The sequence below is a fragment of the Protopterus annectens genome, chromosome 8.part0 (genome assembly GCF_019279795.1).
Source record: "Protopterus annectens isolate FY-2018-M chromosome 8.part0, PAN1.0, whole genome shotgun sequence".
NCBI classification, from domain to species: Eukaryota; Metazoa; Chordata; order Ceratodontiformes; family Protopteridae; genus Protopterus; species Protopterus annectens.
Window position 1 is genome coordinate 1,918,193,032 of NC_056741.1, and position 13,267 is coordinate 1,918,206,298.

Consider the following 13,267-nt stretch of genomic DNA (forward strand, 5'->3'; position numbering starts at 1 on the left):
ACTTCCCTCCAACACACTCTGCTCAGCTACTCCCCTCTCATTTAATTAATGAGATCCTTTATGACTGCAACTCCAGCTATTGTTATCCTTGACCCCTATCGCCAATAGAAAAGTATGCCACTGGCCTCACGGAAGAATGCATATACTATGTCTACAATCAACTTGTATTGTAACCACAATTTAGTGGATTGCCTGTTTCGTTATATCTATGTACTATGTCTACAGTCTTCTTCTATGTAACCTCTATTAGTTGAACATTTATTTGTAATGTCTAGTTCTTATCTTAATTTGTATCTTTGGAGCTTTTCTCCCCGGGACACCGCTGAAAATGGACATGTATCCAGCCGGACAATCCCGGTTAACAAATGTAAAATAAATAAAATAAATAAATAAATAAATAAATCTCTGCACAAAGATTTAGCCATGAGTAAGAACTATTTGTATGCACACCCCGAACAGACACCAACCTGGCTAACAACAGGAAAAACAATGCTCCTACTTAAGAATGAACCTGCAAGCTATCCTAAAAATTATAGACCGATAACTTGCCTTTCCGATGATGTATAAACTATAGATGGGAATTGATGCCGACAGAGTTTACAGTCATTTAGAAGAAAACTCAATTATGGCAGTAGAACAAAAGGGCAATAAAAGAAAGTCATATGGAACAAAGGATATTTTTTTGTTAAATAAAGTCATAGTGGAGAACTGTAAAAAGGGGAAGAATCTAAGTATGGCATGGATTGACTACAAAAAAGCATTTGGTAGTATCCCACATTCATGGATGAAAGAATGCTTAAAATGTATAAGATACACCCTACACTGATTGACTACATTACAGTGACCATGAAACAGTGGCAGACCACTTTGCAATTAAACCATGATAAAGGACAAATTATTATCCCAGGGAGAAAAATTCAAAGGGGGATATTCCAGGGTGACTCTCTGCCACTGCTACTTTTCTACCTTGGCCTTAACCCATTAAGCTGTCTATTTAACAGCTTAGGCCATGGCTATAATTGGATCCTAGAAAACAACAAAGTGTAAAGACTTCTCATTTTCTCTTTGTTGATTTAAAACTATATAGCTCATCAGATGAGGAACTGAAAGTACAACTGCAAGTTGTCAAAACTTTTTCAGATGATATGTCATTTGGCCTTGATAAATGTGCAAAAGCAACCTTTAAAGTAGGAAAATTGCAGCACCAGGAAAACATCAGTTTGAGAAAAGAATGTGATCTAAAAATAACTTGAGGAAGAAGCAGTATAAAAATATTTGGGAATTCATGAAGGACCAACAATAAAACATGAACAAATGCAAATAAAACATAGTAAGGAATACTTTAGCAGATTTAAATTAATCCTAAAAACAGCGTTGACATCTAGGAATAAAATCCAGTCTATAAACCAATTTGCTCTTCCTGTCCTGACTTACAGTTTTGGAGAGACTGACTGGCCCCAAAATGTGTTGGATAGATTAGACAGGAAAACAAGAAGGATGAGTCATGCTCACCAAATGATTTATTAAAATCAGTGCATACTAAGATTATATATGCCCCATTCCGAAGGAGGGATGGGTCTCCTTGAAACTGATTACATGTGTAGACCTGCAATCATGGGATTCCCCACATATCTGCTGACCTCACAAGACTCAAATGTAGTGAAAGTTTTGAAACATGAGGGGAATAAATCTAAGATGACTTCTCTGCTTAATCTAGCAGAAACATATTGGCGTCAAGCAGGAATGGAAATCAAACCATAAGTAGATAAAAATCAGGCAACAACTGAATGTGCCAAAAAAACAAAAGAAAGAATATAAGATGAAGGACCAGATGAGAAGGCAAGAAATGTGGAAAATGCATTAATATAAGTTGTTAAGTATAGAAAACTTCTGGAAGAACTTTATGTTGATCAGGAATGAACGCAGGAATGGTTAAGGAGAGGTGAATTCAAACCAAGAGATGAAAGGTTAATATTGGCAGCCCATGACAGTGGGTTATGTACACGCTGGTTAGCAAAGTCCATTGAACATGTGGGAAAAACAGACAAATATAGGTTTTGTAAAACCGAATTGGAAACAATCGCACACCTCGTTACTGGTTGTGACATACTAATGTGTTAAGATTGTTGCACTGGGGATTTTGCAATCATTATGGTACTGAAGTGGCTGAAAAACACTGGAAACAAGCACAAAGCATCACAGAAAATGATGAAGTTTACATCACATGGGATCACCCATTTCCAACAGTTTAAAAGATAGATGCTAGAAAACTGGATATAGTGGATCATGAAAAGAAGAAAAAAGTGGCATTGATCATTGAAATCGCCACACCCAGTGACTATAGTGTCTTGCGCAAAGAGAAACACAAAGTCATAAAATATCAGGATCTACAGGCAGAAATGAGAGCACATAAAATATCAGGATCTGCAAGCAGAAATGAGAGCAATGTGAGAGAAAGATGCCCAGACAGTTTCAATAGTAGTAGGTGCACTAGGTCTTATAAAAAAATAATCTACAATTGTATTTAGATATGTTACCAATACATGGGCACATTGCGGGTTCTGGGAAAAGCACTTTTGGCTGACATCAAAGACTGAAACAACACTAATTTCATTAACTTTAATCGTACTTTGACTTAGGAATGGGGTCCATTCCCATCATGGTATTAAAAAACCAAAAGATTTGGAGAAATTAAAAAAGGCAAATGCAGTGATTTAAAAATCTAATTTCTTGATTGTTTTTTTTTTTTAAAATATTAACAGCAGCAATTAGAGCTAATTAACAGTTTATGTCCAAATCCTGGGTTAAACAGTACAGGTGTTTTAGCTGTATGATTTATGGTTTAGTTTCCTGAGTGTAAATACACTTTTAATGGAAATGCTTGAGTGTAGACCAGGGTGATGGTGGGCATCCAGCCTGATCTGCCAGCTTAACTCTTATTTTTTTGAGGATGGCATTTTTGTTTCCTTCGAGTGTACCCATATTGAACTTGTCCAGGATGTGGAAATAGAAACCTCCATGATCTGGGAAATCACAGCAGTGCTTTGCTAGTTGTTTTTTTGAAGATCTGTGGTCTGATGTCAGACAGGTGGTGTGCTACCCTGATTTTGAATTTGTTCACAATTTTCCCTAAGTAAAAGCAACTGCAGCCATTACACTATGCACAGTATACCACAAAAGTAGTGTTGCAATTACCAGAACAAGTTATGTTGATTTTTCTTCTGAGTCCTGGACAAAAGAGGTACTCCTTTTTGTTCATGTATTTGCCGAGAGTGCAAGGGGGGGCACAGGGGTAAGTTCCTCTGTTGATCTCCTCTGGTCTGAATTTGTACTGTTATCTAGTCCCTAATGCTCCTGGCTCTCTTGAAAACAAAGCAAGGATGAGGTCCTAGGAGGTTTTTGTTGTTTGTCTGTAATCATCTCCCAGTTGTCAGTCATGATCTTTCTTATTGTTTTGTAATCTGTTGTAAACGTGAGTGTTATGCTTCTTTTTCTTTTATCCTCCTGTGGATCCTGGTGTTGCTTCCTGTTAAGCCCTAGAAGTCTCCCAGAGGAGTCCCTCAAAATAGGGTCCTCTGCCTCTTCTAATGTTCTGATGGAGTTGAGGATGGAGTTCACTAATCTATTGCCATACCCCCTAGCCCAGAAGTCTTACTGTAGGTCAATTAGATTTGTGATGAACTCTGTAAACTCTTTGAAGACGTGCAATTCTCATCCCCTGAGATTTTAGAATATTTCTCTTAGTGATTTGGGGATGAAAGCTTTTACTGTACAGCAGCATATTAACCCTGGTTGGTTTTCTGAACAGTTTGTTGGAGAGGTATTTGTTTTGAGTGTCCCTGGATATGGTTATGTCTAAAATGCTGACTGAGGTCTTGCTGTGAAAGGTTGTGAATCTCAAGAAGCCAGGGAAATTGTTGATATGGTTGTAAAAGTCATTCAGTGTGGTTTCAATCCTCTCCCAGCTGATAAAGATGCCATCAATAAAATAGAGACAGCATTTCACTGATGCTAAATAGGGGCTTTAGTATACTGGCTCTTCCTGCGAATTTCCAAGACCCACATTGGCCAGACTTGGGGCCATGGCTGCCCTCACAGCTATTCCAATAGAGTACTTATAAAACTGTTGTTAAAAAATGAAGTAGTTGTTTCTAAGAGTTGTATCCAGTAGCCTTCCTAGAACTTCTGATTAATACAGTCCCTCCTGTTAATACATTACTGTCGATTTCCTGTGCCTCTGTTACAACTTGAATACACTATCTGTATGGAAACACTGTTTAAAGTGCTTCCACATCTATTGTGACCAGGGTTGTGGAATTGCTGACTGGAATATCTCTAATTTTACCAAGAAAATTTAGAGAGTCTAAAATAAAGGATTTGTTGGCCTTTGCCACTGGTTTTATCTGGGCATCACTGTAGATGGATATGTCTCAGTTATGGAACCACCACTTGCCACTACTGGTTTACAGGGGGATCACAGATATTCTTAAAGTTTTGGGATCCCGAAGAAGCTTGGTACTTTTAGGTGGTGGTGGGGTGATCAAAAGGTCAAATCTGCCTTCGTGATTCTACAGGCCTTATCTCTATCAGCCTCACATTCGCACTCATATGCACTCAGGGTGGAGTGCACGAGGGGGAAAACAGGCATCTGATTTAGTGGAAAGATCTAAGATGTAGACACTAATAAGATAAGGTGCTAACACTGATCTCTGTGGGACCCCACCTTCATAACCTAAACAGTTGCAGTTAAGTTTGTATTCTAGGCACCAAACTCTGTAGCTCAACCATGTAAAAATCCAGCCAGAAAGGGCTGTTCTTAATGACTTGCTTGTCAACAGCCTACTTTGTCAAAAGCCAGTGAAAAATCTGTATAAACTACATCAACCTGTATGTTGCTTTCTATGGTGGTGATGATATAAAAGTACTGATTACAGGTAATGACTGGCATGCCCTTGGTGTAAGTTTTATATTGTTCTTCTCCAGTCTTCTAACTTACATCACCTTGCCCATATTAGCCAACAGATTAATTGGTCTCAAATTCTTAGAGTATTCACAATGGCCTTTAGCCTTAAATGGGTTTAATAATGGTTTCTTTGTAATCAGGTGGTACCTGAGATTCATTAATGCTACCAGAAGAAGTAAATTTTAGTAGTGCTACAACTTCATCCCTCAGTGTTATTAGTTCTATTTTGGTTATATCATTGCTGATGGCTGCTTTTGCAAAATCTAATTTTCTGTAAGAAGTCAAGAATCTCATAACTGGGGAAAAGAAAAAATCTTACCCTTTAGTGTTGCTGTTAACTTGAAGCTTAGATGGTAAGGGCTTGGGTCTATATCATTTTGTCAAATGGCTATTCAGTGAACAGCCATTCATCAAACACCTATTGATCAAAGCTGCTCTTTATCAGAAGGTGAAGCTTAAGTTGGGCAAACAAGCGGTTGGCCAACTGAGTGACCGCAAAGAAAAAAAAAAAGTAAAACCTGCCCCAATGTGTGTGTGTGGGGGGTGCCCCCATGCCCCTCCAACTAAATATACCAAGTCTGAGATCACACTGCAATGGAGAAAAGGGCAAACTCCAGATGGTGGCCAACCGCTGGTTTGCCTAGTTAAATTTTGCCATTCAATGAAGAGTGGCTTTGATAAATAGGTGTTCAACGAATGGCTATTTGCTGAATAGCCATTCAATAAAATAATACAGACCCCCAGGGCTTTTACTGGTTTACACTCAAATGTCTTCTCACAGAATTTAATTTTGCTTAAGCATTTTGGGTTTCTAATACCATGACGGGAATGAACCCCATTCCTAAGTCAAAGTATGATTAAAGTTTGTAAAATTAGTACTGTTTCAATTTTTTCTATTTTTTTATTTTTATTTGTTTATTACATTTTAATTGAAGTAATTTACAGAATATAGCAATTATCTAATATACAATAAATAATACAAACAACAACTATATGCAAACCCACAATAGGATATAACTGTTAACCAACCATTAATATTTCTCTAATAAATCTTTAAGTTTTTGCCAAGACAACAGTCTATGCATACGATTTGAAGTTCTATTATACGTCTGTATTTCCATATTACATGCGGTTTTAGTCAAGCAGATAAAGTGAGTACAAGAGAGGTTGATGTTGTTTTCCAGTTTATTGTAATGATTTTCCTAGATATAGCTAGAATTGAGCATATGAGGTGCACTTGTAGCCTCAGTATGGAGTTCGGAATTGAGGCATTAAACAAAAATCAAGGAATCTGATACAACACAATTGTCCAACTACAATGCTTTTGTAAAATTCCTAAAATTAGACCAAAATTGTACAATCATCCCTCATTCATTCATCGTGTGAAACCAATTAACATCTGTAACCTCATCACATCTCCAATATTTTATTTCCATTTTTTTTTTATCTAAGCAGTTTTATGAGGTCTTAAAAAAGTTCCATGCAAATATTTCCAAGTGAATGTTTCCAAAAAGGAGACAAAGTAGTATAATTTATAGATTTTAATGATAGCTTCTTGTTAATTTCCGAGGAATTTTCCTTATTAATTTTTGTTGAATATTCCAAAAAGGAAGAGTCAAAGGGAATCAGTTCCAATCTTAGGATTTATATAATGTTGATAAGTAGGATTTGTTTTTTGATTCTTCACTATTAATCCTAAATCCTAAAGAAAAACTCTAAAATGTTAGGTATAGGCTTATTGCTCGTGTCTAATATTGGTTGTATTTCACTAGTTATGAATTGAATTAATATTTGGATATCTGAATACTTATTTTCTTTCATATTATATTTAATTAATAAATTATCTGTTAAGATTATTTTATATCCCTCTAAGAATTGATACCAATATTTAAATTTGATTTTTTTAAAGTCTAACATTTTATTAAGATTAAATGTCTCTGTACAACCATTTGTGTACATAGTAGGGAGTATCAAAATTAACAATGATTTAATTTAATGGTTGCTATCCATTACTTTCCTAAAGATATTTAAGATATAATTAACATATGGAATAGAAGTAGAAAACATTTTATTATTTATGGAAGAATCTTTTAAAATCCAAATAATTTTACTAATGTTTGAGTTATTAATGTTGTTTCAGTTGTATTACTTGAAAGTAAAAGTTATTTGTGTAGTGATTTCCAGTTTGAAGTATATGATGTATTTAGTCAGAGACTTACTAAATTTAGGATTGCAGATTTTGCATATAAGTCTATATTAGGAAATCCAATCCCACCTCCTACCCAAGATTTGGTATGCCAGTTGATTCTTACTCTTGTTTTTGAGGATACCACAAAAAATTAAATAACATAGAATTGAATTGTTTAATAATTGTATTGTATGGCATTAACATTAATGATTGTACCTAATATAATATTTTGGCAGAATAACCATTTTATTAATGTAAGTCTATCTTCCACAACAAATTATAATGTATTCATTTTTCTATTAATATTAATAATAAACTTAGTTGATTTTTATAATTAATTCTTGCTGTTTCTTTCCAGGTATTTTTATAATAATGCCTAAATATTTAAATTATTTTCCCAATTAAACTCCTTATGGTTTCTTAAGAAGTTATTTATTTTTTCTTTATTAATAATATTTCTGTTTTGTTGTGATTAAACTTAAAGAAGATCTCCTTTCAAAATGCTTTATTGAATTAATAATGTGCTCTAAAGAGGATTCAATATCACCAATAGTTAATAGAATATTATCCACAAATAATTGGATTTTGGAATTATACTTACTGTTTATAGAAACCCCATTGATCTGTTTATTTGACCTAACAGATGTTGCAAAAGGTTCTACTGATAATGCAAACAATAAAGGAGACAAAGGGCATCCTTGCTTTGTTCCTTTAAATATTTTGAAAGAGCTAGACAGGAATGAACCAGTTTTAACATAAGGCAATGAATTATTATATAATTTTATTATCAAATTTATAAAATCCACTGGAAAATATATTCTTTAAGCACTTTGCATAGGTAATCTCAATTGAGTCGAAAGTTTTATCTAGGTCTAAACTTATAATTTAAAGTTTTTTATTTTTATTAGCAACATCTATCAGGGATAATAATCTAATACTATTATCTTGAACTTTCCTACATAGAACAAATCCAGTTTGATCTTCTTCAACTAATCTAGGCATCGTATTATTTAATATATTCACCAAGATTGACATAGATATTTTATGATTAACATTTAGGACAGAGATAGGATGGTAAGATGAACACAGCTTTGAATCTTTCTCTTCTTTTAAAATGGGAGATATTATTGAAAATTTCCAAGAAGAAGGCACATTTGATGTACTTTTGACCTCTTCAAACATTTTAGAAGGGTTTTTAGAATACTATCAGGAATCAATTTATATATCTCTTGCCATCCAAGCCAGGAGCCTTATTATTTTTTTTAATTTTTAATTTGCCCTTTCAATTATCTTAAAGAAATAGTTTTGTTTAACATATTATTCTGCTTATCTGTTAATTTATGTTTTCTATTATTTCTTAAATAATTATCAGTTAATTTTTCATTATCAAAAATTAATTTATTATCATTAATTTGTTCATAATGTTTCCTAAAACCTTCTAGAATATATTTTAAGTTCATTACTGCTCTAATTTTATCATTAACTTTGCATGTGATTTCATTTATCTGGCGTAGCCCATCTATTCTTTTGGATTTTTACAGCTAGTCTACGTAAATTTGGGGGATTTATTGAATAAGCTTGAATTTTTATTTTTCAATATTTATAGATACTTTATGATTCAATATTTCCAAGTATTTTTGATTTAAATATTTCAGTTCAGGGCATATGTTTCTATCATTGAGTCTGAGATTTAATTTTAATTTATAATTTTTTTATAAATCAATTAATTCCCTGTCCCACTTTTTTCTTTTATAGAGATAGCAATTCTTAATCCTGCCATATAAGTAAGCTTTTACAGAATCCCACAGTACAGTATCAGTAACTTCTTTATTATTGTTAAACTCCATGAACAAATGTAGTTCTTTTAATAACCATTTTTTTAAAATCCTTTAATTTTTATTATATATGCAGGCATCCTTTGCCAATAGATTAAGTCATTAGATATTATATTAAATTTAAAAGAAATAGCACTATAATCAGACAATAGGCATGAAATGATCTTTACTTCATCAGTTTTGGAGTATAATCTATTAGATGCAAAGACTTTATCAATGTTTGTTTGTGTGCCAATTCTGTATGAGTAGTGAGTGTACTCAACCAATTTTAAGTCATATATATATATATATATATATATATATATATATATATATATATATATATATATATATATATAATGTAAATTCATTATATTTGTAAATTGTTTTAATTGCTTAGCTGCAACAGTTGTTTTTATTTTCTTATTTATAGCAGTGTCTCTTTCTGTTAAGATGTAATTAAAATCATCAGCCAATAAAACTTCTCATTTTGCATATTAATTAATAGCATCTAAGTATTATTATTATTATTATTATTATTATTGCTATTTTGGATCCAATTCCTGATATTCACAAATGTATAAAACATTTTATTTATCTCAATAACCACCGAACCCATCATACTATTTTTATCTGAATAGGTATCAATAACTTTAAGCATAATTGAATATTTCTTCCAAAGCACACATTTACCTCTTCTCTTTGAGCTAAAGTGAGGGCCTATAAGCACAGTATAATCTTTGAATGGTAGTTTTTCCAAAATTTTTCTTAATAAATGTGTTTCTTGCAAAAAAAATATCTGTGCTTTATTTATTTTAAGATATTTGAGTAGGTTGCCTCTCTTTATAGGATTATTGAGACCATTGACTTTTAATGAAATACATTTATAATATAACATCTCTGAAACAAACATATATAAAAATCATTCTATGGTTTTGAAATAAGAAATAAAAACTGATTTCTTTATACCTCATTCTGGACATAATTGTGATCCTACAAAACAGTGAACCAGGGGGGGAAAAAAATATATATATATACACACACACACACACACACACACACACACACACACACACACACACACACACACACACACACACACACACACATCTCCTAACATGGAGTAGTCTATTCCTGGTTTGCAAATATGTTTATGCAAACCACACATATTTGTCATCTTATCACCATCCATAACCATCCTATTGCTCCCATCTCTAAACCTAGCATTATTTACCAGTATATTAAGATCAATTGACAAAGCATTTTCAGTTACCACACCTATTACTGAAAAACACACAAAGATATGATAATATGTTGTAACATTTCCAGAATAGTTAAATTCACTTTCATATACATCAAAATAAGAGGCTCATTGTCTAAACATGTTAACTCTGTTGCAAACTGAAATGATAATATTTGAGATTGCAGATTCAAACATCTAAGAAGCCTATTATATTATCAAGATAAACAGTGCAAAGGATCATTTCTAATTGATATAATCCCAAATGCCTCCCTTTTAGAAATTTTGTATTTTATTAACATGGGAGATCATAACTTTTCTTTTTTCTTTCCCTTTCTTTTCCTTTTCCCTCTTTCCCTCTCCTTCCTTCTTTTCATTGTTAACTACGATGCTCTAAAAACATCACTTATTAGTTGCATCTCAATACATTACTTAATGACAGTCATATATGCACCAGCCCTTTTTAAGACTCTTGATGGTGGGATCTATTTAACTACATATAATACAATCCACAACAAAGCAAAACAATGGAAAGACTGAGTTACAAAACAAACCCAAAACCAAATAGAAACTCAGTCAGACACTCTGGACCCAATAAAGGCAAATTCAAATAAAATAACAAATGCCAAATAAGTCAATAATCATACTGCAACAATCCACCAATGATAAGAACTCTTTAATTGCAAATAAGATTAAGCACTTTCATTACTCAATAGGGAACTTCAGAATACACCATTGATCAAATTAAACATTTAAATACAACATGACCATATCCAACTGGTTGCATCATGAGGAATTACAAAAATCCATTGGTCACTAACCTAATTGATATTAAATACCTATATTGAACTAATACTCAATAAAAAAACTACTAACACTAATAAAAATGATAAAAACTTGTATATACTAAAAAAAACTTTTTGTATGTATATGTATATAAAAAAACAGTTTGTTGCACTCAATATTTCAAGGCTCTTCTTTTTAATGCAGGAATGATGGAATAATGCTTCTTTAAGCCAGAGGTGGGGACTACAGGCACCCACCCTTAGCTGCCACATAAGCTCTCTATACTTGAGACTGGTTTCCCAGTCCCCGCCTCTTTCGGAAACCTTAACTTGTTCCAATACCCAGAACCTAAAACTGGCCTGGGTACAGTATAAAGTGTGTTTGTACAGTGCATTGGTTTCTTTTCCTTTACTAATCTCATACATATGTTTGTGTACCCTTTGTTTTAGTTTCTCTCAGTTGTCCCTGCATAATATGAAAAACACTCAACACAATATGCCAAATAGACCACCCCTTTGATGTAACAACTATAGTAGCCTGTTACTACTAATATGTCATGTGTCCCACAAAGTCATAATTCAGCCAGATTTGAAATAAAAGGGCACTGGGGGCACATCCCACACCTAAAGGTGCCCTTTCTATTATTGTTCTCTTTGCAACTTGTAATATTTTCAAAGTAATTTTTCAGATTTGGACATCTTCTAAACCAAAATTTATAGGTCCTAGAGAAAACATCTAAACTATTGGGCATACTTGAAAAAAGATCCCAATATCTCCAAATAATATTTTTGACCTCCTTAGTGTCTCTATAATAATCAATTACAAAAAAATAATTCTTTACTCCGGTTTCCCCTTGCACACCCTGAATATCCCTAAGGTGTCCCATCCTGGTCACCATCAAAGGGTGGCCCTGCACTCACCTCATCTTCTCTAAGGGGCATCAGAGGAAGATACTTTCTACCCCACCCATTTCAAAATATCCTTTTTGATGGAATTCACCACCTCCTTTGGGTAAGCCGTGGTCACAAAAAGTTCCTCGATAAAATTAAGTTAATTGACTAAATCTTCCTTCAGGGTGGTCATACGGACAGCCCTAACCATCTGACCTTTAACAATGTTCCTTTTTTGAAATAAGGGATAGTCACTTTGAAAATCTAAATAGGAATTAGAAAAATATTCTTTCCTATATAAGGTGATGCATATCTGCTGTTGATAACATATTTCCTAATATTCACATCCAAAAAATGCATTTCCACCAACCCAATGTTGTGACTGAATATCAAAAAATTAGTTGTATTGTTAATATAGTTAACAAAGGTTTCAATATTATTCTTAGGACCCTTCCAAATAATAAAGATGTCATCCATAAAATGGTAATATGCTGTTATATATTCATAAAAAGGGGAAGAAAAGACAAAGTGCTGCTCCCAATATAACAGGACAATGTTGGCAAAAAATGCAGCACATGAAGCCCCCATGGCTACCCCCTCCACTTGTTTGTAATATTAACCCAGAAAAAGGATGCAATTATTTTAAGCACTAATTCCATATACTCCAGGATTAGCCTAAAGTCCTGTTGGGACAAAAACTCTAATTCAATAAGGGCTTCTTAAAACCAGGATAGACCAACATTGTGGGGTATAACACTAAAAAGGTCCTTAATATCAATGGTTACAAACATATAGTCTGAATTAAATTCTATTTCCCCCATTTTACTTAAAAAATCCTAAGAATCAATAAGGGTATGCTGATATAGTCCATGAAAAGGTTCTAATTTTGTATCTACAAATATGGCAAGAGGTTGGAGTTTTGGAGCCAGCTGATGAAACAATGGGTCTCAAAACAGGGTTGGTTACATTTTTATGGACTTTGGGAATACCAAAAATACCAGGGATGACTGGTTTAGGGACACTCAAAAATTCAAAAAATTGCTTGTCAATGCCCCCCTGTAACAAGTTATCATCCAGCCACAAGTCCAGGTTTTTGTAAGCCAGATTTATTTCATTCCTGAAAACTTGCAAGTATTTACCATCACAATGTAAAATCTCTAACATCTTACTAGTATAAACCCATTGCTCCATAATAACCCCCCCTTCCCCTCGTCAGTTTTCATGATTCTCACTTCTTAATTCCCACTCAGTTCAAGTAGGAGACCCTTTTCATCCTGGGTTAAATTATTATAATACCAACTTTTTTTGTTGTTACTTAATAATTTCCAAAGATCCTTCTCCACCCCTCAAAGTTAGTTAAAACTGGGTGAATGCATGGGTTAATAA